General features: G+C 48.4%; 1 protein-coding gene across 2 annotated transcripts in view; it reads left to right on the top strand.

Annotated features, from left to right (window-relative positions):
* The window catches only part of mpp2b (membrane protein, palmitoylated 2b (MAGUK p55 subfamily member 2)), a 721,652-nt gene that overhangs the window by 207,327 nt on the left and 489,491 nt on the right, over nucleotides 1-24,834 (top strand). The gene's annotated exons all lie outside the window — the stretch shown is intronic.

The raw sequence follows: 24,834 nt of genomic DNA, 5'->3' as shown, positions 1-24,834 counted from the left end.
CCCCATACACTTTGCTAACCGTTCTCTCAATATGTCCTGCTACCTTCAAAGATCTATTCACGTGCACCCCCCCCCACCCCTGCAATGTCTGTACATTCTTTAGAACAGCGCTATTGAGTCTATATAGCCGTTCCCTTTTGCCAAAATGCATTGCCTGACAGATAGACGGATGACCAATCTTCCCAATGTCAATTATTGCAACAGTGGTTTACTTCACTGACAAATACAGAGCAGTGGCTTGGTTACGTCAAAGCAGCAACACATTTGCACAGGTTAATCCAATTGGCTGACATTTAAGTGCTGAATTTTGAGAGATTCTGCTGGCAGTAGAGAAATGTCAAGCATAGGGAAACAGCACAGCCTCTTTGCATTATGCTAATACTGATAATTGGATCCCGTAACAAATTTCATGCTGATTGTGTGAACTTTGCCCCTGTTGCTCACCTCACCTGCTTTAATTGAGCAATACGACTTGGCATACACGTCGGTTGTTCAGATTTCTGTGGCAAAAGTTGAGACTAATTTTTTGTTTTTATAAAGTAATGGTGAACTTTTGTCGCAGGTAGCGGCAGTAAATATCCATTGTCTAAGAAGGAACCATGATTGTATGGATCAGCGATTCTGGCCCCTACAGGGGGCCAACATGGCACTGGAATGGGTCATGCCACTCCAGCTGCTGATCCTGTCGTGAACTGAGCGCTGTGGGATCTGCGCATGCGCAGTGGCACCGGCTCCCTTCAACGCGCTGGCCCCGACGCAACATGACGCAGGGCTACAGGGGCCGGCGCGGAAGAAAGGAAGCCCCCAGCCAGAGAGACCGGCCCGCCGATCGGTGGGCCCCGATCGTGGGCCAGGCCACATCGGAGGCCTCCCCCTTCCCTCCCGCCCGGGGTTGGACCCCTCCCCTCCCCACCCACAGGCCAGCACCCGACCCGTCCACGCTGAGGTCCCGCCGGCTGAGAGCAAGTGGGACGGCGCTGGCGGGACTCGGGCTTTTTACGACGGCCGCTCGGTCCATCCCGGGCCGAGAATTGGCGGGTGGGGGGGGGGGGGGGGGGGGGGGGGGGGGGGGGGGGGGGAGGCAAGAAGTTCGGCCCCCGACCTGCGCCACGCCAACCATGCTGGCGCCAATGCCGGCGATTCTCCACTCTGTGGAGAATCGCGTGCCAGCGTTGCGCCGACGTGGCGTGATTTGCGGCGGTCGCCGGGGTACCCCGGCCCAGCCCCAGGCTGCGAGAATCCCATCCCAGGGATATGCTTTTCAGCTCTGGTTGATAATGGCATTGAGAACAGCAGTGGAGTGTAATTACAGTGAAGCACATACATCAACCAGAATAATTGCACAGCTTACCAGTCGATGCTGAAGCAAATTCTATGGGTGCGATCTAATTGCCACGCTGCTCCTGAAAGACAGCGCCCCGTGGTGCAGCGTGGCCACTAGAAGCCAAGAGACTTTGCTCCTAGGATCTACCTGGCTCTCAGTGCCTCGCAAGATCTAGCGCTATCTCGCGAGATGTGATATAAATCCTGCTTGTCCCATTGTAATATGCGCTCGCCTGGTCTACCGAGGTCCTGGGATATAACCCCTTCACGTTGGAGACATCAGGTGAACGCCATTCAGTGCTGGTCCCCACAAACAGGACCAGACGAAATGGCACTTTGTGGGGAGGGGAGGGGGTATCCCAGGGGATTTGAGGCCCCCAGGTGATTGCCCTCTGGGCTGGGTGGCACCTTGGCATGGGTAGACTGGCACTCTGGCAGTACCACCTGGGTGCCTGTCTGACATTGGCAGTATGACAGTTTTCCCGCACCAGGGATCGGGCCTGGAGGTGCCCTGGCCTCGGCATGCTGCTCCCTGCTGAGGCCCTGCATTGCAACAAAGTCCAGTTGGATAGCGTGCTGTTACTTGGCGCTGCTAAACACGCTCGACACGGGACTTTTGCAATGCAGCTAGATCGGGCCCTATGTTTCAAAGGGCACTCGGGTAGCATGCTTCTTTCATGGTCAAATAAAGTCTGTGATCATCCTTGTTGGATTTTAAGCTATCCTTGGTCGTGTTTGAAAGGGAATGTTGGAGGCAAGACTTGATAAACATTACCTTTTTATTAATCATCCTTCTAACTATGTGCAGCACAAGGCTGCACGCAGAACCATCCCTCAGTATGGCTCTGCTGTGATGTGATCTTTCATCACTGATGAAGTAGACTGAGGTAATATTAACCCTTTACACTACATATAGGTGTCTGGAAGTGGTCACGGTCTGGTTCAGTCCTTGACTATACCAGGAAAACAAAGTAGGCAGCAAGGCAAAAAGGAGGCCTGTGCCGCAGCCATGATATACTGGAAGAGGAGGAAGCTAAAGTGCAGCCAGATGATTGGTGTGCCAGGCACTTATTCAGAATTGTTGGTTGATGATTGCTGGTAGTAATTTCCAGATATCATCCCTGCTGAAGCATTACAAAATTTACTATTTGATCCAGTTGGTTAATGAATAAAACAAGAAGGAATAAATTGCATTTATGTACAATCTTTCACAGCCGCAGGGTGTTGCACAGTAGTTCCTGGCAAATGGAGTACTAGAGTCATAATCATAGAGCTTATAGCACAGAAAGATGCCCTTCAGTCCATCATGTCTGCACCAACCTTCGAGGACTTATTCTCTCTAATCTTGCTCCGTAGCTTTGTAAGTCACGACTTTAATGTAGAGAAATGCAGTGACCATAACATCACGGAGTAAGAACAAAAAAATCAGAGAAAGCGCACCAGATCAGGCAGCATTTGTGGAGAGAAACAGAGTTAACACTTCAGGTCGGTGAGCTTCCATCAGATATCATAACATAATGGAGTTTGGTGTTGAATTCTTGTATTGTACCATCTTGGGGATGCTTTTGTATCTTCAAGTCACTATGTAAGTAGGTTTTGATTGCCCACAATGTTAAAAATCTCAAACCTGAACTCAGTCAATCTTGCAACTTCCTGCTGTTTATTTAGATTGAGGTGGGATGACCAACCCATTCTCAGGAGGCGAGTTGTCTATTTAAATATTAAAATAAGGCTGGATGCCTCCAATCGAAACTCCTTTTTATGTTTAATCCAATGCCTAGAAGTAGGCCACTGCTGAATCCCCAGGTAATCAGTTTATGTGCTGCTCGATGCCGCCACCTAATTCACAGTCTCTCACCACCCACCAGGTCTTTCCAATTCCTCTCTCCATAACTCTTCTGTGTTTCCCAGCTGTGGCCTGATTTACCCTGCCCCAATTCCACCCACCTTCTATAAGTCAACCACTTTGAAGTAGCAAGACCTTTGACTGGAATCTGATAGAAATGTGGTTTTGGACAACTGGGAAATGATAAATACCAATGGAACAATCTCTTCCTTTACCTGTGAGCACAGATATAAATTGACTCTCCCATCAGTGAAGGTTAATCTTGCAAAAACTGGGGAAGAAACTTTGAGGAAGATACCAACTTGGCCAGAACACTTCTGAGATGGATTGTTTCTATTCCTTCTCGGGATGTGAGCATTATTGATGAAGCTAGTGTTTATTTGCCCATTGATGGTTGCCCTTGAACTGAGCGGCTTGCAAGGTCATTTCAGGGGGCAGTTAAAAGTCAACCACATTGCTGTGTTTGGAGTTGCATAGAGGGTAGCCTGGATAATTATGGTAGGATTTCCTCTCCTGTAAGACCAGAGAGTTTTTACGACAATCCAATAGTTTCATGGTCACTATTACTGAGATTAGCTTTTTAATCCAGGTTTATTTATTAGTCAAATTTGAATTCCATAGCCACCATGTGAGGATTGAACTCCTGCCCCAGGGCTTTAATCAGGGGCTCTGGATTACTACTCCAGTAATAACATTACTGCTATAACCCTTTTGATGCAGATGACAAATTAGGAAAATTATGATTATTCTTGGTGATCTTTCAGAATTTGCTTCCTCTCATTGCTTTTCTTTATTTTTTTCGCACTATGGCTGCCATTCTCCTGGCCTGCCAGCCCGAGGTGGGATTCCTGATGGCCCGTTGGATTGGGTGTGAGTGCCAAAATGGGATTCTTGCCAGGCATCAAACCTATTGAAAGTCTCCCGCCCTGCTGCGCCTGGTCTGATCAGGTTCTTGCCCAGCGTGAGATGTGTTGGAAAGCTTTGATGTCTCTTCCAGCATGTCAATATCAATGATCTGTCAGGGGTAGGTGAAGTTCTTCCCTTGATGGAATTGATGGAAACCTTTGAAGTGCTTTTTTCATAGTCAATGCCATTCCTCTTTAATGTTTTCAAGCCTCTGGGCATGCTGAGAAGCCTAAAATCTTTGAATTGCATTGTTTATATTAAATTTCATGGCCCATTACCAAGCCTCTTGATTGACAGGCCCAGGGTATTTCAAAGCAGGGATTAGCAATGTTTGTTTTCATAGCTCTTCAGGATCTCTTAACTCTGTAGTGCTTGCTCTTTTGAGCAGGTGTTCTTTATAACTGCAATATTTTTAAAGAGGCTGATTGTTTGCTCTAATTCGGGGTGGGGGCTTCCAGCAATTCAGGGGAGGGGGGGGGGGGGGTTGCAGTCTTATTCTGAGATCAGGGCACCTTTTCTCTGAGGAACAGGATATGTCAATGAGTTAGTTTAGCCCCTCCTCCTGCGCCCAATGCCACGCTAAATCCACCCCCTCTGCACAAGAGTGCAGAATCCCACCTCAGCAGCGCTGCCCATACCAGAAGGAAATATATTGGTGTTCCCGCTCGCAACAGCACTTAGAATTGATTTGGGAGGATCTCAGCCTGTGGCTCAGTACTTGCGCAGGTGGATTAAAAAAGTTCCCATGTCACTACTTTGAAGACGAACAGGGAGTTATCCCTGGTGTCCTATTTATCCCTCAATCAACATAAAAAGAGCAGATTATCTGGTCATTATCTCGTGGGTGTCTATGGGAGCTTGCTGTGTGCGAATTGACTCCACTTTAAGAGGGCTTCATTGGCCATAAAGCGCTTTGAGATGGTTGGTGGCTATGAAAAATGCGATACAAATTGAAGCCCGTTTTTGTTTCTTTAAATAAAGTAGTCAGTACTTTTATGTTTTTCAGTTATCTTCCTCATCTCCGCCACTGCTGTTTTCTCCTCACTGCACCCTCTATATTGAAACCACTACCTTGAACACATGTGTGAAAGCTGTGGCATCTTGTATTTCTTCCCCGTCTATAAATGTACAGTTTAAAACCCAAGGTTGGTATCACTTAATGTCTGAGCCTTTATTCAACTCACGCTCTTTGCTCTTTGCAACCTTGGCATTCTGCATTATGGCTCTTCATGGATTTTTCTTGAGAAACATAATAGAAGCTCCAAAACAATGGCAGCCTTTTCTGAGCAATGATAATGCGTGCGGTCTCCTGGGAGAGGCTGGATGCTGCTTGTGGGATTTCTGAAAGCTTTGTGAGAAATTGCAAGCTTTACTTCCTTGCGTTGCCACCGGTTGTGATAAATAGCATGGATGCATTTAAAGGGAAACAAGGTGAACAGAAGGAAGAAAGAAGCAAATGTTATGCTGGTGACATCAGCTGAGGAGGGATGGGAAGGTGCTCATGTGGATCACCTACATCAGCATAAACCCAATGGCTTCTTAACTCTACTGTAGACTCTTTGCAATATGTATGGATCAGTTTTTAATGGTTAACCAGTTGTCACATTGTTGAGTCTTTAATACTACAGGATTTTCTGGAATGTGCATCAAAGCTTGCTCATTTTGCATGCTGAGCTCAATTTCTTGGGAAGAATTATTTTTGAATGAACCACGGTGAGCAACATTGTCAGTCAGAGACTCCAAATGCGCTTAGCCAGTGCTGAATGAAAACCCTCACTTGCCCCAATAAAATCTTGTAGGATAGGGAGAAAAATAAAGTTCTGATATGGGGCAGGATTCTGCTTAACCCGCCAGCGGCATCGGGAACGGCGATCGGGCGGAGAAAGGCTTCCGACGCCAAAATCAGGGCAGGCACCGGTTTGATGCTGGTTTGCGACGCTCCGCTCCCTCCAACTCAACGTCATTGGGATGCGCCCGCACGCAGCTGCAACGCCGTTGGCATGTCGTCAGTTGGCCCACCCGTAATGCTCCGATGGGCCATGTTCCTGACGGCGCGTGCCACGTGTGGTCCCAACGATCGGGAGCCTGGCGTGCCGGCTGCAGACTGTGTCCGGCGCCGCAAAACTCGGCTGAGATCCGTGCCGTTGCCCGGGGGGGCTTCTGCTAGGGTTGGGGAGAATGGTGGGGGATGGCCAGGAGGTGGGCTGTAGAGTCGGGGTGGGCGGGTAGGCGGTCCAGCATGGCTGGCGACATGTTTCCCGACGCGACAGGTGGGGGTGTAGGCGTGCGCGGTTGCAGCTTGTCAGCCCTGCGCATGTGCGGGGTCCTGGCGAATCTCCGGCGATTCTCTGCGCGATCCGCTGGTGTTCCATGTGGCACCGGTGCTAACCGGTACTGGAATCGGTGAGGAATTCACGCCGATTTTCACACCACGGATTCTCCATTGGCGCCGGCACTTAGCCTCAGAAACGGAGAATCCAGCCCATGATCTTTGGATAAAAGGTCAGTAAAGTTTTCTTTCGTGCCATTTTTATCGATGCTGTCTGCCGACCTGTGCACATTCAATTCCAATTTTGTTCTGCCGGTGACACGTTGAGTGAGCTGCCCCCTGGGGAATCAATCCACAAACAAATTGTTTGAGACTACCTCACACAGCTCGTTTTGGTAGCTTTGAAATGGGTGGGGGTGGGGTTGTGTGCTGTGGTGGATTTTGGGAGTTGGGGATTACCACTGTCTAAATAGCTGTGCTGTCTGCGCCATTACAGCCGTTGCTAGTTACAGCCTTGCTGGTTTATCGGGGACATACTATCGGACTCACAGCTGTACCTTTCCTCTATTCTAATATTGGTGACGCAAAATGGTGTCAACGGCCATAGTTTCAGAGGGAGCAGGCATTGTGTTCCAGGATTAAATTACCCCCTTGACACCACCCCCCCCCCCCCCCCCCCTCCCTCCCCTCCTCCCCGTGTTGAATAATTCATCTACAGAGGAGTGGCAATGCCCAAATGCAGCTTCCCCAATGCCGACACTTTATATTGCTGGATCCTTTCTTTTTTCTATGTCTCAGTGGGGAGTGGACCGACCATTCAGTTTTTGCAGAGTGGCATAAAAGTTCAGAGAATAGTAGTGCTAATCCTTTCCATCGCAATTTCCTCCGACTCTTGGACTACAAAACAGATACAACACAATATTCCAGTGGCATAAATCCCCAGAGAAATTCTTGACCACAACTGTCACAGGTCAACATTCATCCATCAGCTCGAGATCATTGCTTTGAAACATCCTTCACCTTCGATTGAATGACTTTTTTTCCCCTCATCTTGATTCAGATGGACCTTGGCACAGACTTCACACTAAAACACCCCGAACATGTACTTTGAGCATTGAGCATTCTGACCATATGTGGCTGAAGTGGGCTTTTGAAGTTTGAAGTAGTTTGGATGCAAGGTGTGATGGTTAATGCAAAATGCAGTTCATCATCTTATAAATTTGGCAGGCAAAGATTACTGATGCGGTGCAGTGGGCAATTTCACACAGTGGGCAGATTCCTTAGGAAATGCATTTGAAACCTTATGGATTTGTACTGATAGTAAATTAGTTCGGTCATTTGATGTAATAGGCTTGTGAATGCGAGTCTTTTTAACTGACTCAGAAATCTACAGGGATGTTCCTGAAGAAGCCTACTGCCCACGTCAATTTGCAAATGGTTTTATTTTCACGACCTGTTAAGAAATGTGGATCCCTTGGTGGTGAGGATTTATACACACTACTTCACCTGTATTGATTATCTGCTGGAAGTAAGCTACACATTTCTATGGGCTTCAACGGCTGGTGAATAATAGTTTTGTCAAAAAAAGTTAGCTCCTCTTGGTTTCTGGATGTGCAGGAACACTTGCACTTGAACATTTCACATTTTTTGATGTGCTGTTAGAAGCTGACAACAGCAGATTCTGGGCAGGGTTATTTGCGGTCTTAGCCAGGAGAGTGGAGGAGGAGGCGATATTTGGGGTTTCAGAGAAGCCGGAGCACATGGAGAGGAGGAAAGCCGATGTCTTGGCCTTCGCCTCTCTGATTGCACGGTGGCGAATTTTGCTGGAGTGGCGGTCGGCATCGCCACCGGGGATAGCGGCTTGGTTGGGTGACCTGTACGTCTTCCTGCAATTAGAGAAGATAAAGTATGAGTTATGGGGGTTTTATGGAGAGGTTTGAGGAAAGGTGGGGGATGTTTGTGACTTTGTTTGAGGGGCTGATCGTCACGGGGGGGGGGGGGGGGGGGGGGGGGGGGGGGGTGGCGGGGTGATAAAGGGTAAAAGTCTGTACAGACTATTGTTCAGAAGTATGTTTCCCGGGGTGTTTATTCGCTGTAACCTGTTTTGGTACATGTTTGTAATAAAATACATTTTTAAAAAAAGATTCTGACAACTGCACTCATAACGTTCCATAATGTCTCGAGTATCCCATCCTCTGCAAAAACTAACTGTGTGGAAAGCGCAGTTGAACTATTTGCCGAACAATTTGTGAGAATGAGCTAAAGAACCAAACACATTTTAGTCGAGTTATAACATGTCAGAATCATTTCATTCAGTATAAATGAACAAGGGCGGGTTTCTCCGGTTGGCGATGTCGAAATCGCGTTCGGCAACCAGCAGGGGAATCCCCATTTATGACCAAATCGGGGCTGCGCAGCTTTTGCGATACTCCACCCCTCCAAAGTGGCGTAATCTAGGTATATGCCACGCACCGTACCAACGGCCTGAGGCCCACCCCCAGATGCTCCACCCATGACCGGCCGAGTTCCCGACGGCGTCCGTTGTGTGTGGTCTCATCCGTCGGGAACTCGGTTTGACAGCTGCACACTCAGTCCAGCGCCGCCGCAATCGGGGGAGGGCCAAGCCGCGGGGAGGGGGGCTTTGTCAGGGGCTGGGGGCACTGTTGGGGGGTGGTCTGGAGCTTGTGAGCTGGCCAAAGGAGGGGGCACTATTTCGCAGACCGATTTTGTGCGCGACCGGCGCCATGTTGCAAGGCACGGCTGCTGCAGGCCGCCGCCGTGCGCAAGCGCGACCACGTACCCGGCAATTCTCCATGCCATATCGGCAGCTCGAGTCGGGTGCTCTACGCTGCCTTACTGCTAGCCCCCAACCAAATGGAGGATCGGTGGCCTTTTTATGCCGTTATTTCTGTCATAAAACGCCACCGTTCCCATGCCGGCGTGGGGACATAGCCTCAAAATCCGAGAATCCAACCCCAGATATCTGACAGCACAGTGAGCAGTGGTTAGCACTACTGCCTCACGGCGCTGATGACCCGGGTTCAATCCCGACCCTGGGTCACTGCCCGTGTGGAGTTTGCACATTTTCTCCGCGTCTGCGTGGGTCTCACCCCCTAAAACCAAAGATGTGCAGGTTAGCTAGATTGGCCACATTAAATTGCCCCTTAATTGGACATTTAAAAAAAAGAAATAGAACAGATATCTGAGAGGTGTGCTGAAGTTAAGTATAAGATATGATGTACTATAATGTACGTTATGCTACAATATAATAATGGTGTTCAAGTGTTTAGAGTTTGAAAGATGCAACAAGAATTACAAGCATTCTCCAGCCAGTTGTTCTCAAATGGTGAACAGTGGACAACCACAGGCCTGAGTGGGTTATCCATCTGGCCTGTGGGCTGATCCAAAAGGCAAGTCACTGATGCACAACATTATTCTTGAGACCATACAAGGGAACCGGCCAGAGTCCTCATTCACAAACCCTCACATGACATTGCACAAACTGAATCGCCCATGGGTACATGGGAGTTGCTATACATGCAAGCAACATAATTGCAGTGTTAGAGGCAAAGATTTATGTCCCTGTTACAACTTCTAACCATGAGATCAGATTTCCAACACTCATGGGGCTGAAAACAAAGAGGAGGAACTGTCTGCGTATGGAGCCCAATGTGCAACTGAAACTCTCAGGCAACATCTCCTTGGCATCTCATCAGAAGCAGCAGCAGGGTAGCATGGTGGTTAGCATAAATGCTTCACAGCTCCAGGGTCCCAGGTTCGATTCCCGGCTGGGTCACTGTCTGTGTGGAGTCTGCACGTCCTCCCCCTGTGTGCGTGGGTTTCCTCCGGGTGCTCCGGTTTCCTCCCACAGTCCAAAGATGTGCGGGTTAGGTGGATTGGCCATGCTAAATTGCCCGTAGTGTCCTAATAAAAGTAAGGTTAGGGGGGGGGGGGGGGGTTGTTGGGTTACGGGTATAGGGTGGATACGTGGGTTTGAGTAGGGTGATCATGGCTCGGCACAACATTGAGGGCCGAAGGGCCTGTTCTGTGCTGTACTGTTCTATGTTCTAAGCAACACCATTCTTCCCATTAGTTCTGATTGAGACATTTCAGTGGTGGCAAGCAAAAATGAGTGGCTTAAGACCAGTTGGTCCTCCGCAGGGTTTTTATGCCCTGCCCAAGTGATTCACGGATGAGTACTTTTAAGAACTACTGCGCCAAAGTGAAGTTGAGGTGATTTTTCGCTTTTAAAATTTACAGAATATGATCAAACCTTGCTGTTTTGCATTGGACACTGATGCGACCACTGAAGGTTCATGGAAAATAAAGCAGATAATTGTGATACGTTTTCACAAATGTAACAGGCTGAACAATTGATCCTGACTTATTTGTCTGTAGTCTCTGCTGACCTGCCTCGATTTATCTGTACAATTATATCTCCCCCACTCTTTCAATTCCCAGCACAAACAGTTGAGCCTTTCTAACCTAGATGTGGATGATTACTATCAACAAAACAAAACAATTCCTGGACCTATAGAGCTCTTGGATTTGAACTGTCTATTCATCTATTGATTGTGACATGTGAGGGCTTAGAATTGCCGCTAGACTCTGTGCAAAGGTAAGTACCTAATTTCACAGGCACTATTTCAGTATAGCATTATATTCAAAATGAAAGTTTTACATGTACCATAAAAAGGAACTGGCGACTATTTTGCTTAACAACGCTTAACAGGGTGTTATGGGCCAAAGTTTAGAGAATCCCAAAGTGTATTATGGAGTTCACCTGACCCACAACTTTTACTATATTGGGGTATGGGGATCGCACAGCCCACTCTACAGGTGTGGTACAGCAGAAATGGAAACGTAATTTTTAAAGCAAAACAATGTTTATTCTATGAACTCAAGTTAACCTTTTTGAAACATACAGTGAACATCTTAGCAACCATCAATTCAAATACAGCCCCAAAGAATACAACACTAAGTAATCCTTAATAACTTCCCAAACAACATCTAGAAGACAGAAGAAACACCTTTTAACAGAAGCACATCAGGTTTACATTCACTACTGAAAACATTTATAATTCTGAATTCACCAAATGATCAAGAGATAGTCTTTTCATGGCAGAGGGATCGACAGTACACCTGCTCTGTCTGGCTTCAGCTCCAACACTGAAAATGAAACTAAAACACACCATGCAGCAAACAGCCTACAACGAAAGTAAAAAGCTGACAGACAGCCCAGCTCCACCCACAGTCTGACATCACTAATAAACAAATCATTTCATAAAGGTACATTTCTTAAACTCCCATTTCTTAAAGGTACTCTCACATGACAAATCGGAGGTGGTGGCATAGGGGTATTGTTGCTGGATTAGTAATCCAGAGACCCAGGACGTTGATCTGGTGACCCGGGTACGAATCTCACCACGACAGGTGATGGGATTTAAACTCAATAAAATATCTGGAATTAAGTCTAATGATGACCATGAAACCATTGCCAATTGTCGTAAAACCCATCTGGGTCACTCAAGTCCTTTAGGGAAGAAATCTGCTAGCTTCACCTGGTCTGGCCTACAAGTCACTCCTGCCCCACAGCAATGTGCCCCCCAAGTGCCCTCAAGGGCGATTAGATATGGACAATAAATGCTGGCACAGCTTGCGACACCCTTTTCCATGCACAAATAAAAAAAATTTACCCCATGCCCTTTTTCACAAATGCTGCTGATTTGAAACTAATTTGTTAATCATTCCCTTCAAAATGTTAAAATAGTATATTGCCTTATCATGAAAGTGTACCTTAGATCTTATGTTGCTGCAGTACACTTTCCAAGTCACTGGGTCTCCTGCCGGAGCTGAATTGCACCTGATTTGCATCCCAGCAAGGAAGTGATTACCAGTCCTTGGCCATGCATATTTATGCATGCAATGATTGTGAGGAATTCGCTGGGGAATCCCGCTGTTGGACTGCTATTTTGAGTGGGCGGCCGAAATAAAGTGGCCCCCCTCTGCCCCCACAGACCTCCCCCCCCCCTCCCTCACCCAGAAAAGAGACCCTGTCAGGAAGCCCCTGTTTGAAGTGGTCCAGGACATGTCAATCAAAGCTTGATGTTGATAAACATAGCGGTTAGAGCACTTCAGAGTTACTGAACCATGAACGAAGATGAATGGATCAATGCTGACAGCTGGGGGGTTTGGAAGTTGTCAATCTCAGCCACATAAAATCAGCATCAAGGAGAAACCAGGTGCTGGTTTAGCACACTGGGCTAAATCGCTGGCTTTTAAAGCAGACCAAGGCAGGCCAGCAGCACGGTTCAATTCCCGTACCAGCCTCCCCGAACAGGCGCTGGAATGTGGCGACTAGGGGTTTTTCACAGTCACTTCATTTGAAGCTGACTTGTGACACTAAGCGATTTTCATTTTCATTTCATTCATTTCATGAATGAATGAATGGCTTGCAGATCAAAGACCTAAGGGGATTTAAACACAGCTGGCTGGTTTTCTCCTTCCAGGAATTGACAGCTGCTGCTTCCTCTGCCTGAGCCAACAGGTGTATTACCAAGTGTGTTAAAGCAGTAAATGTTTTCATTGCCTCTGACTGGATTATTCTTTAGCTTACTGACAGGGGTCTCTTTTTCTGGGGGACTTCCTGACAAGGATCTCTTTTCTGAGCAGTCTGTGGGGGGAGATCTCTTTATTTTGGGGGTCCCTGTGGGGTGTCTCTTTAATTTGGGGATCTCCCAGCGGTCCCTTTATTTAGTGGGGCTCTCTGGGGGTCTCTTTATTTAGGCAGTTTCTTGAAGTGTTGCTTTATTTGGGGGGGCTCTTTATTTTGGGAGTTTCAAGGGGAGGGGGCAGTGGGGAGGGTCTGGTGGGGTGGGTGGGCAGGTCTTTATTGTGGGAGGTGGGTGGTCCTCGGATAGCCTTTGGGGGAAACTCCCTTAAACAATTACCTCCTTGGCCGACTCCGATTTAAGCCGAGTTGGGGCCATGCTTGTCAAGCCCTGTAGTGCTTCTCACCCACGTGATTCTCGGCTCAGAGGTCAGCAGAATCACGCAGGCTTGTAGAATATGTGCCCGGCCCGCTAAGTGGATGCAAATAGGTCTTAGTAATCCATTTACATCTTACCGCTGGCGTGGGGCACAAACCTCGGTTCTGACTCCAGCAGAAGATGGAGCATCAGAAACGGATCGGCGCCCGGTGTCGATCCTTTTTCTTCACTGCCACTGGATTCCCCGCCTCACCGGGAACTCCGCGAGGCCGAGAATTTTGCTCTGTAATTGCAAATCAGCTGACACACTTTGACATTTGTATCCAGTGTGAGGCTGTCTCCAGTCTCTTCTAATACTAGAAATTTCCCCCGCAGAGTTCTGACCATGGGTTATGACTGCTGAATGTCTGTTTAAAATCTGTATTGATTGAATTGATGGTAATAAGCTGCAACAGGTTGACAAAATCTTGTTTTAATCTCTTCGCCAAGGAATCGACACCAGGTCTGCTCAGGGCCAGAACTCTAAATGGTATCAGTGGATGATAATGATTTGAAGCTGAAGGTTACCTCTGTACCAGTCACCACAGTTCAAAGTCAAAGAGAAGACTATTCTTTCTGTAGAGCCAGTTAGACATCAGGGACGGGATTCTCCGTCGACTGATGGCGGAATTGGAAATGTGATTGGGCGGAGAATTGGTTTTGACGCCGAAATCGTGGGGGGCACCGGGTTCACGCCAAATCGCAATTCTCCGGTGCCTCGACAGCAGTATCAATGCGTTCCACTCTGGAAGTACAGTAAACACCCTTGGTATTTCATTAGCGGGCCTGACCCAGTATTCTCCAGGGCCTCCGTGATTCTGCGCCTGCACTGGGATGAATTCCCGACGGCGAGGTTCACTTGAGCGTTTAAAAATCATGAAACAGGCGCCGTGGCTGCTGAGGGGCATCCGGAAGTAACCAGCATCGCCGTAGCTTGTTGACCGTCGTGCCGCTGGCCGGGGGGGCTTCTGCCAGGGTTGGGGAGAGTAGTGAGGGGTGGCCAGGAGGTGGGCTATGGGGTCAGGGTGGACAGGCACGCAACACCATTGCCAGGATATGCAAGGCAGCCATGCAGCTGCACACACCGCTGACAGCCCACTGTGAACATAGGACCATGGGTCATATGGGTCTGTCCCCCCCAGGGCACTTCCCTATGTACCCTTGGCCCCAGCCGACCCATCAGCGGGATGGGCGCGCTCCAGTGCCATCTTTTGCTGCTGTGAAAGTCCACGATTTCTGTGCCAGCGTCAACACTTGGGGCAGGATTCTCCGATTGCCGACACCAAAATCGTTGTTCGGTGATTGGCCGGAGAATCCGTTTTTACGCCGAAATCAGTGTTGTTTTTCAGATGCTCCGCCTCCTCAAAAATGGCATAATTACTGGGTACGCCGCAGGCCATTGGGGTTGCCTCAGGACGTCACCTGAAGCCCTCCCCCGATGCTCTGCCCCCGATTGGCCGACTTCCTGACGGTGTCGGTTGCATGGGCTCTCAGTTTTCGGGGACCTCGCGTGGGGGCTGCGGACTGTGTGCAGCGCCGCCACAGTCGGGGAGGGGGGGGTGTGGGGGAGCCGTTCCGCTGGTCGGAGGGGGGGGTCTTCGACGCGGGCTAGGTGGACTGGTGGGCGGTGGTCCCGGGGTGCCGAGGGGTGTTACATGGGGGCTTTGAGTGGCGCTGCTGCTAGCTCCCCCGCTCCAACCGGTGGAGCATCGGTGCGGGGGCATCGCTGATATTTTCATTGTAAAACTAGATAGTTCCTCCGGACATAGCCTCAAAATCGGAGAATCCAGCCGTTAGTCTGAGAAACGGAGAATCCTGCCCCATGTCTTTGTTAGCAGCAAAGTTTGATCCTGCCAAAATAATCTAAGAGGGTAATTAATAGTACAAAATTAAAGAACTTATTTACAAATATACTGTTTGTGTTAACCTCTTCACTATTCATTCCTGAAAGCTTCTGACTTTTTATTATTATTTCATGGGTTGGCGAGGGCAGTAAAACTGGGGCTGAAAACTGGACTGGTTCAGTGACTGTTAGAGGGGTTAGTACCTGTGCCGCGTGAAGCACAATTGATTCCAATGAAAAACGGTGCGGGATTCGCCTAGTCTGTGATTGACACTCGGGAGGCTGACGAGCTGCAGCCACATGTACACATTACAATCCTCCCCCCCCCCCCCACACACACACACACACACATCCCAGCCAACAAGTGACACTGGTTGTGCTGGAGCACGCCCATACAGCTGATGGGTCGGCTGGGGCCAGAGGGCAGCTAGGGGGGCGGCCTGAATGGACACCCATACCATCTGTGGCCCTAAGTTCACAGTGGACTGTTAGCATGGCTGCCTTGTCGGCTGCGGCGATGGTGTTCCATCTACCCCAACCCCACAGCCCACCTGCTGGCTACCCCCCGCTACTCCCCCCGGCCCTGGCAGAAGCACCCTGGGCAAGTGCACAACTGTCAGCAAACTATGGCGATGTTGGACGCTTTTGTACCCCATCTCTCTCTCCCTCAGCAGCCTGCGGTACCAGAGGCCATGATTTTCCGGTCCTGATATGGCAGGCCCAGCTGCAATGCATGTGGAAAGCCAGCAAAATGTCCATTGTCTTCAGTGGGGCTGAAAGATCCTGTCGTCCAAAGGGGCTGGAAAATCCCGCCCCTAAATTTGATTTATTGTCCATTTGGAATAAATTTTCTTTGGTATCGCCCTTATTCATTTTTTTGTTGGTCCCGTCACTAGCCTTGAGGAGGAAGCTTTAACAGGCTTGGTTCTAAGGATAGTTAGTATCATTATTCAAGAAAGAAGGAAGAGATAAACCAGGGAAACTGTAGGCCAGTCAGTCTAACCTCAATCGTGGGAAACTATTGGAAGCAATTCTGAGAGACAATTAGTCTGCATTTGGAGAAGCCGGGATTAATCAAGAACAGTGAGCATGGTTTTGTTAAGGGAAGGTTATGTCTGACCAACTTGATTAAAGAGGTGGGCAGGTGTGTAGATGAGGGAACTGCATTTAACGTAGTCCACTTAGGCTTCAGAAAGCTTTTCATATGGTGCAACATCGGAGACTGATAGCAAAGGCCCATGGGATTCAAGGAAATTTGACAAATTGAATTCAGAATTGGCTGAGTGGCAGGAGGCAAAGGGTGATGGTCGGGGAGTGTTTTCCTGACTGGAAGCTTGTTCTAGTGGGGCCTTGCAAGGATCAATGTTGGGATCCATGCTGTTTGTGGTTTATATAATGATTTAGACATGAAAGTTGGAGGTTTGATCAGTAAGTTTGCGGATGATATGAAAATTACTGGGGTGATAAGTAATGAGGAAGATAGCCTTATATTACAGGAGGATGCATATGCCAGATGGGCTGATAAGTGGCAAATCGAATCATTCCGGATAAGAATGAGGTGATACACTTGGGCAGGACAAACAAGGCAAGGAATACATGATTAATGGTAGGACCCTGAGGATCAGAGGGACCTTGGTGTGCATGTACACTAGTCTCTTAAGATAGCAGGGCAGGTAGACACAGTGGCCGTTCTTAGCTGAGGCATGGAGTTTAAGAGGAGGTAGGTTATGATGGAACTGTATAAAATGTTGGTGAGAGCACAGCGAGACTATTTTGTGCAGTTCTGGAATCCACATTATAGGAGGGATGTGATAGCACTGGAAAGGGTGCAGAGGAGATTTATTAGGATGTTGCCTGGGCTGGAGAGTTTAAACTATGAAGAGAGATTGGATAGACAGGGATTGTTTTCCTTGAAGCAGAGGAGACTGGGAGGGGACATGATTGAGATATATAAAATGATGAAGGGCACAGATAGATTAGACAGGAAGAAACTTTTCCCCGCGTTGGAGGGATCAATGACCAAGGGGCGTAGGTTTAAGGTAAGGGACAAGAGGCTTAGAGAGGATGTGAGGAAAACGTTTTCACCCAGAGCGTGGTAGGAATCTGAGACTCACTGTCTGAAAGGGTGGTGGAGGCAGAAACCCTCATAACATGTAAGAAGTACTTAGATGAGCACTTGTGATGACAAGGCTATGGGCCAAGTGCTGGAAAATGGGGTTAGATGGTTGTATTTGACCGTCACAAATGTGATGGGGCTTTTTCTGTGCTCTAGACACCAGGGGTGGGCATCTCTGTCCCAGCACGCCGTCGGGATTCTCTGTTTCACTGGCTGGTCAATGGGATTTCCCATTGTGGGGTAGCCCCACACGGCCGGGAAACCCCCGGGCTGCCAGCGGAGAATTCAGCCCAGGACCTAATTATGTTGAAGATAATGGGCCAACTGAGTCCAGTTCAGCAATCCTCCAGAATCCACACCGTAGTACTGTTGAGGTAATTGAAACCAAATCAGTAATTATGGTATGGCTTTGCAGCTGAAGCTCATGTTTAAAAACGGAAAAAGTTGAATGATCACAGCAAGTATTCGAGGTGAAAGCAGTAAATGAAACGCTGTACGTTTCTTATAACACTTAAGCAGACTCGGTTCTAAAATTGGAGATACTTAACCATTTTAATGCAGCTCAGTACTTTTAATACTATTGTAATCAATGAGGAGCCCCGGGAAGGTAAGTCGAAAGTAGTTTATTAGGAAATACAGTAACACTCCAAGCCCCAGCCGGGACCAGGCTGAGTTGTCAACTCCCTCATGGGCCGGTTTTTCTTGGGGAATTAACAAGCCTTGATGTTGGGCCTCTGCCCCTCCACAGAGCGATCGATCAGGTCATTCCAGTGGGTCTTATGGGGTTATAAAACATACAAAGTTATGTAATTATATGGTCTACTGCAGTGTTTTTCGAACTTTTTTTCCGGGACCCACTTTTACCCGGGCCCGACCTTCGCGACCCACGCCACCTGACCTACGCGACCCACGCCACCTGACCTACGCGACCCACGCCACCTGACCTACGCGACCCACGCTGGCCGATCTTTGCAACCTACCCGGCTGACCTTCACGATCCACACTGGCCAACAATTGCGACCCAGAGCATGAGCAACAGCGCTGCTCCCGATGGCCCCGGGGAAATACTCGGAGAGTCCGGTAATAATAGCTTCATTGAGAATTTGGAGGCAGTTTCGCCAACACTTCGGGTTGGGGGCAGGTTCAAGGGAAATGCCAATTCAGGGGAACCACAGATTTGATCCAGGGAAGTGGGATGGAAATTTTCGGAAATGGGAGGAGAAGGGGATTAAGACACTAAAAGATTTGTTTCTTTGGGGTTGGTTTACAGGATTGAAGGAGCTGGAAGTGATGTATGGGCCGGAGCAGGGGGAAATGTTTAGATACATGCAGGTTCAAGATTTTGCCAGAAAGCAGATACAAAACTTCCCGGTGGAGCCGGCCTCCACATTGCTGGAGGAGGTGCTGACGACAGGGGGACTGGAGAAGGGGGCAGTGTCGGCGGTTTATGGAGCTATTTTGGAAGAGGAGAAGGCACCGCTGGAAGGGATCAAAGCAAAGTGGGAGGAAGAGTTGGGAGAGGACATGGAGGAGGGGTTCTGGTGTGAGGTGCTCCGGAGAGTGAACGCCTCCACCTTGTGTGCGAGGATGGGGCTGATACAGCTGAAGGTGGTATACAGAGCACACCTCACTGGGGCGAGGTTGAGCCTATTCTTTGAAGGAGTAGAATGCGTGTGAATGTTGCGGGGGGGGGGGGGGGGGGGGGGGGGCTAATAACATTGGTATGTTTTGGTCCTGTCCAAAGCTGGAGGATTACTGGAAGGAGGTTTTTAGGGTAATCTCTGAAGTGGTGCATGTGAAACTGGACCCGGGCCCCCAGTAGGCCATATTTGGACCAGCCGGGGTTGGAAAGGGGTGCGGAGGCAGATGTTCTAGCCTTCGCCTCATTGATTGGCCATTGTGGGGGGTGGGTGGGAGGGTTGGGGGGAGGGGGACTGTGCGTGTCAATGGTGATTATGGGTGATTCCTGATTCCTTTCTGTTTATGTGAACATGCGGACTAATGGTTGGGGTTTGGTGGGAGGATGGGATCGTTGTTATTGATATGGGGATTGACATATTTGTTACTGATTATTGTTTATTGTTGGTGGGTGTAAATTTGGGAGAAAATGTGAAAAAGGAGGAGAATAAAAATATTTTTTTAAAAAAACCTTTGCGACCCATGCCAGCCGACTTTCGTGACCCACCGGCCGACCTTTGACCTACGCCGGTCGACCTTCGCGAACCACACAGGCCGACCTTCACGACCCATGCGGCCGGCCTTCACGTCCCACGCTGGCCTACCTTCGCGACACACCATTTTCACTTACCTTTAATGCGACCCGTGAGCCTGCTTGGTTATGAGAACCTGGCCTTTTTGTGTCTCCGGCCCTCTCTTCCTGATAACAAAACAATCCATCTTCAGGTCTTCACAGATCTGTTGCCTCGCTTGCTCGCGTACGTACTGGGCACGTGTCCTGCTCCGGAAGACTGCATCATTTCCTTGAAGCAGAGGAGATTGAGAGGGAACATGATTGAGATATATAAAATGATGAAGGGCACAGATAGAGTAGACAGGAAGAAACTTTTCCCCGTGTTGGAGGGATCAATGACCAAGGGGTGTAGGTTTAAGGTAAGGGGCAAGAGGCTTAGAGAGACTGCATCATTCCATTTGAATCCAGTCGCAGCCAGCAATCTCAATTTGAAAGCTGGTCTCAGCCTTTGGGCGCTTCGTCCGTGATTGGGAACACCACGATTGATTGCTCCGCGACCCACCCGTGGGTCGTGACCCGCAGTTTGAAAAACCCTGGTCTACAGCACAAAAACAGACCATTCTGTTCTATTCTGCCCCATACTCCCCACTCTGCTTCATCTAAACCTCTCAGCATGTCTTTCTGTTCTTTATTTTCTCCTGTGCTTATCTAACTTCCCCTTCAATGCATCTATGCTTCTCCAGTCCAAAGCAGCCTGATTTCGACATATGTTGTCACTCCTCCATTGTCACTGGCTCTAAATCATGGAACTCCAGACCTATTGGAGCACCTTCCTTCACATGAAGTTCAAGAAGGCAGTTCACTCCCAACTGTAGTTACACATGATATATAAATGCTGTCCTTTCCAGTGAGGGCTACATCATGTGACTGGATTTAAAGAGGAATTTCACCTCAACCACTCCTTATTGCAGCAAGTCCACCATCGTGCTACTCTGCGGATATGATATTTCTCCTGAATTATAAGCAAGCTGCATCACATTAGATGCCTTATGTTGCCAGAGCTGCATTTCTGTGAAGGGATAGAATTATAGAAAATTCAGAACACAAGTCATTATTCAGCCTTTTGAACCAGCTCCATCATTCTGAATGATCATGGCTGATCTTCCATCTCACGCTCTCCCCACACCCCTTAACACCTTGAGTGATTAATCAGCTTTATATTTAATCCGTTGAGACGAACTGGAAGTGTTTCAATTAGTGCATTTCCTTGCTACACAATTCAGTCGGTGTTTGCCTGATATTGCTTCAGGAATTTAACCATTGGAGCCAGTTGTCTAGATGATAATAGAACATAGAACAGTACAGCACAGAACAGGCCCTTCAGCCCTCAATGTTGTGCCGAGCAATGATCACCCTACTTAAACCCACGTAACCCGTATACCCGTAACCCAACAATCCCCCCATTAACCTTACACTACGGGCAATTTAGCATGGCCAATCCACCTAACCCGCACATCTTTGGACTGTGGGAGGAAACCGGAGCATCCGGAGGAAACCCACGCACACACAGGGAGGATGTGCAGACTCCACACAGACAGTGACCCAGCCGGGAATCGAACCTGGGACCCTGGAGCTGTGAAGCATTGATGCTAACCACCATGCTACCGTGAAGGTTAGGGTTAGGGTTAGGGTTACACATAATGTGTACAGATCCTTAAAATGGAACTTTAATAGGAAAGAAGAGAATATCACACGCAGAGGGAATTTTGAGTAGTTTATGTTTTTGTATTAAATTCACACATGCTATTCTAATGAAGTTGTCTACTCGCTTTAAAAAATGTAACCAATCCAGCGAATTACTGTTTTAAATAGCACATAACGAAATTTGGAATAAGCATGTTTGCGAGTGCAATAAATGAACACACAGCAATTTCAGCTTCAAAATCACATTCGAATAAGTCAACAGAAACAAAATGGGCATTTGGATGAAGTTATAAATAAATAAATAGTGTTGGAAGACCATTCTCTCCAATTCTCGTCAAGTTGCACATCTGCCTCATTGGGATGCTATCACAGTTCTTCCATTTCACTTCATCAATATTCTGGAATTCTATAGATAACACCATTGTGGGGGCATCGTCCTCAAGAACAGTAATGCTTCCAGTTGAAGACTCAATCCACCTTTGGTGGGGAACTTGCCGCTTGGCGATAACTGTGTCCATGAAGACATCGCCACACCCTGAAATTGATCTCCCCGTGGGCTTCGCGGAATACGAGTTCCTGTGGTGAGCCGGCGGAGGGCCGCCCAGCTGGGGCTTGCTAGCGGGACCTTTAAATAAAGCTCCCAGACCCCGACCGGCATTTCCTGATAGTCCTGGGCTGGGACGTTTGTTTTATGAGCTGCAATAGCGGCTTCGTTTACAGCTTAAAATGGACCAGTTTCACCTTTCACTCTGCTCCTCCTGGAATTATTCCAAACTGCAACCTTCCAGAAACTGCTGAGCGATGTATAACCAATTAATGGTATTTGTCCGGGAGGAATATTGACCAGACCAGAAAGAACAATGGGCGCGATTCTCCGCTCCCCACGCGGCGTGGGAGAATCGCGGGAGGGCCCCACGACAAAATTCACACCCCCCTCGAGCCCCCCGCGATTCTCCCCACCCCCCCCCCCGCTTGGAGGAATCGCCGCCCGCTGTTTGGATGGGCCAAGTGGCCTGCCGTTCATGGCCGTTTCACGACGGCGGCAAACACACCTGGTCGCTACCGTCGTGAAACGGGAGTGAGAAGCCCGTTTGGGGCTTGTAGGTGGCCTAGAAAGGAAAGAGCACCACGACTGTGCTCGGGAGGGGACAGGCCTGCGATTGGTGCCCACCGGACGCACTATTTCCCCTCCGCTGCCCCGCAAGATCAAGCCACCACGTCTTGCGGGGTATGGCTGAGGTGAAAGACGGCCAACGCGCATGCGCGGGTTCGTGCCGTCAGCGTCATGACGTCATCCGCGCATCCGCGGGTTGGAACCGGCCAACCTGCGCTTGCGCCGCTGATGTCATTAGGCGCGCCGGCCACGTCATTCTCGGCGCGACGCCCCCGCGGCCGAGATTTACAGAGCGCCGCTCTTAGCCCCGCCGGCAGGAGAGAATAGGGGGCGAGGAGCGGCCTCTGAGGCCGTCGTGAAACTCGGCCGAGTTCACGACGGCCGTCCCGATTTTTCCCGAGAGCGGAGAATTCCACCCACTATTTTTGAGTAATACAATGGAATCTTTAGTGGCTACTTGTGTGACATTATCATATATGTAAGAGCAGCAAGAGTTAATAAAATGTCTAAATCAACCACTAGAGGGAGCTAGAGGTACAAGTATTTAAGACATTGAAACTAAGCCTTATGGGTGAGAGGTTGAGGAGAAAGCTAGACAGCAGGCTGAAGGAAAGATAGTGTGAGTGAGAGCAGATCATAGTTAATGTAATAGTGTAAAAATTTGTTGTAGATGAGTGCAGAGTATATGTTTATTTTCAACTGTGTATTATCTAGGAGTAAGTGTTGAATCCAAATTAGTAGTATCACAAAATGTATAGCTTTGTTCAATTTTAAGCTATTTGTGGTCTTTGTGAACACTACGCCAACTATCCTAAAATTAGCAAGACAAAGAACACCGCAACTTGAACACCAGAACTTCCAAATTGGACCTTTAGTTAATTGGTTAACTAGGTGACTGCAGTCACAGAGCACTGACGTTTCCGCTTCCAATATGGGGGCTGAACCAGCGACATACTCACACACAGACAATGGTACAACAAACTGACCAAAGCTGGTGTACCTTCCAGTATCAAACCTTCCAGTGAGTTTTCTTGGAATGGGGAAGAAAATTACAGGATTAGAACAAATCTGAGTACTGCTGAACAAATGGACCTTCAAAATCAGGCTAACCCTTCAGTACAGTACTGAGGAAATGCTGCATTATATTTGTTATGGGTTGTGGGCAAGGTTAACATGTTGTTTTCCATTGGTAACTACTCCTTTGCTGTGAGCTTCAATTCATATATAGGCCAGACCAACGAAGAATGGTAGATTTCCTTCACTAATGGTTTTCGTGACATTTAATAATTTCACGGTCACAATTTCAGACAATTTTTAAAAAATAAATTTAGAATACCCAGTTCATTTTTTCCAATTAAGGGGCAATTTGGCGCGGCCAATCCACCTATCTTGCACATCTTTGGGTTGTGGGGGCGAAACCCATGCAAACAAGAGGAGAATGTGCAAACTCCACGCGGACAGTGACCCAGAGCCGGGATCGAACCTGGGACCTCGGCGCCATGAGGCAACAGGGCTAACCCACTGCGCCACCGCGCTGCCCTACTGACATTTTAATGATTGAATTTAAATTCCACCAGCTGCCTTGGTGGGATTCGGACCTGTGCCCCACAGAGGATTAACCTGAACCTCTGGATTAGTTCAGTGATTTCACCTCTATGCCGTCATCTCCGCATGATGGTTGAGCCGACTTTGGTTGAGACTTTAAGCTGAGGCCGAGTCTGCCCTCTCGAGTGGAAAGAAAAGCTCGCTATATTCTGTTTTGAAGAGCGGAGGATTAGCCTTGATTTTCTGGCCAATACTTATCCCCTGATCAACATCACAGAAACAGATTATCTCGTCATTATCTCACTGCTTTTGTGGAACCCCACTATTGGCAAACCGGCTACTGCATTTCCTACATTACAGCAGCAGCTTCAAAAGTATTTAATTGACTGTGAAGCACTTTGGGATGTTATGAGGTGATAATACAAATGTGACCATTTTGTTTGGAAATTTGAAACTGCAGTTTTTTTCCCCAAGATAGTGCAGTTGTGACGGGGTGGTGAAAGCTGGAAGGAAACAGGATCTTAAACCCAAGCCAAAAATATTATCTACTTCAATTTCGTCTCGGATTATTCAGTGGTTTATATTTCCCTGGCTGAGATACAGTGCTGACATGAAAGTATATCTCCATGGGACAAGCCCAATCAAAACACAGCTGCAATTCAAGGGGCTGGATTCTCCGATTTTCAGGCTATGTCCTGACGCCGGCGTGGGAATGATGGTGTTTTGCGCCCGAAGGTTCGTCGCAAAGCGGCCACCGATCCTCCGTTTGGTGGGGGGCTAGCAGGCAGGCGCATAGAGCACCCGGCTCTCGCTGCTGATACAGCCGGAGAATTGCCGGGTCCGTGGCCGCGTATGCGCACGGCTCACGATCACTGGACCACCCCTCAACATAAAATTGTAGAAGGAGGCCATTCGGACCATCAAGTCTTCACCGGCCCTTGGAAAGAGC

Source organism: Scyliorhinus canicula, chromosome 19, assembly GCF_902713615.1.
Source record: "Scyliorhinus canicula chromosome 19, sScyCan1.1, whole genome shotgun sequence".
NCBI classification, from domain to species: Eukaryota; Metazoa; Chordata; class Chondrichthyes; order Carcharhiniformes; family Scyliorhinidae; genus Scyliorhinus; species Scyliorhinus canicula.
Note: the sequence above shows the minus strand (reverse complement) of the source record. Positions and strands in the feature narration are given on the sequence as shown.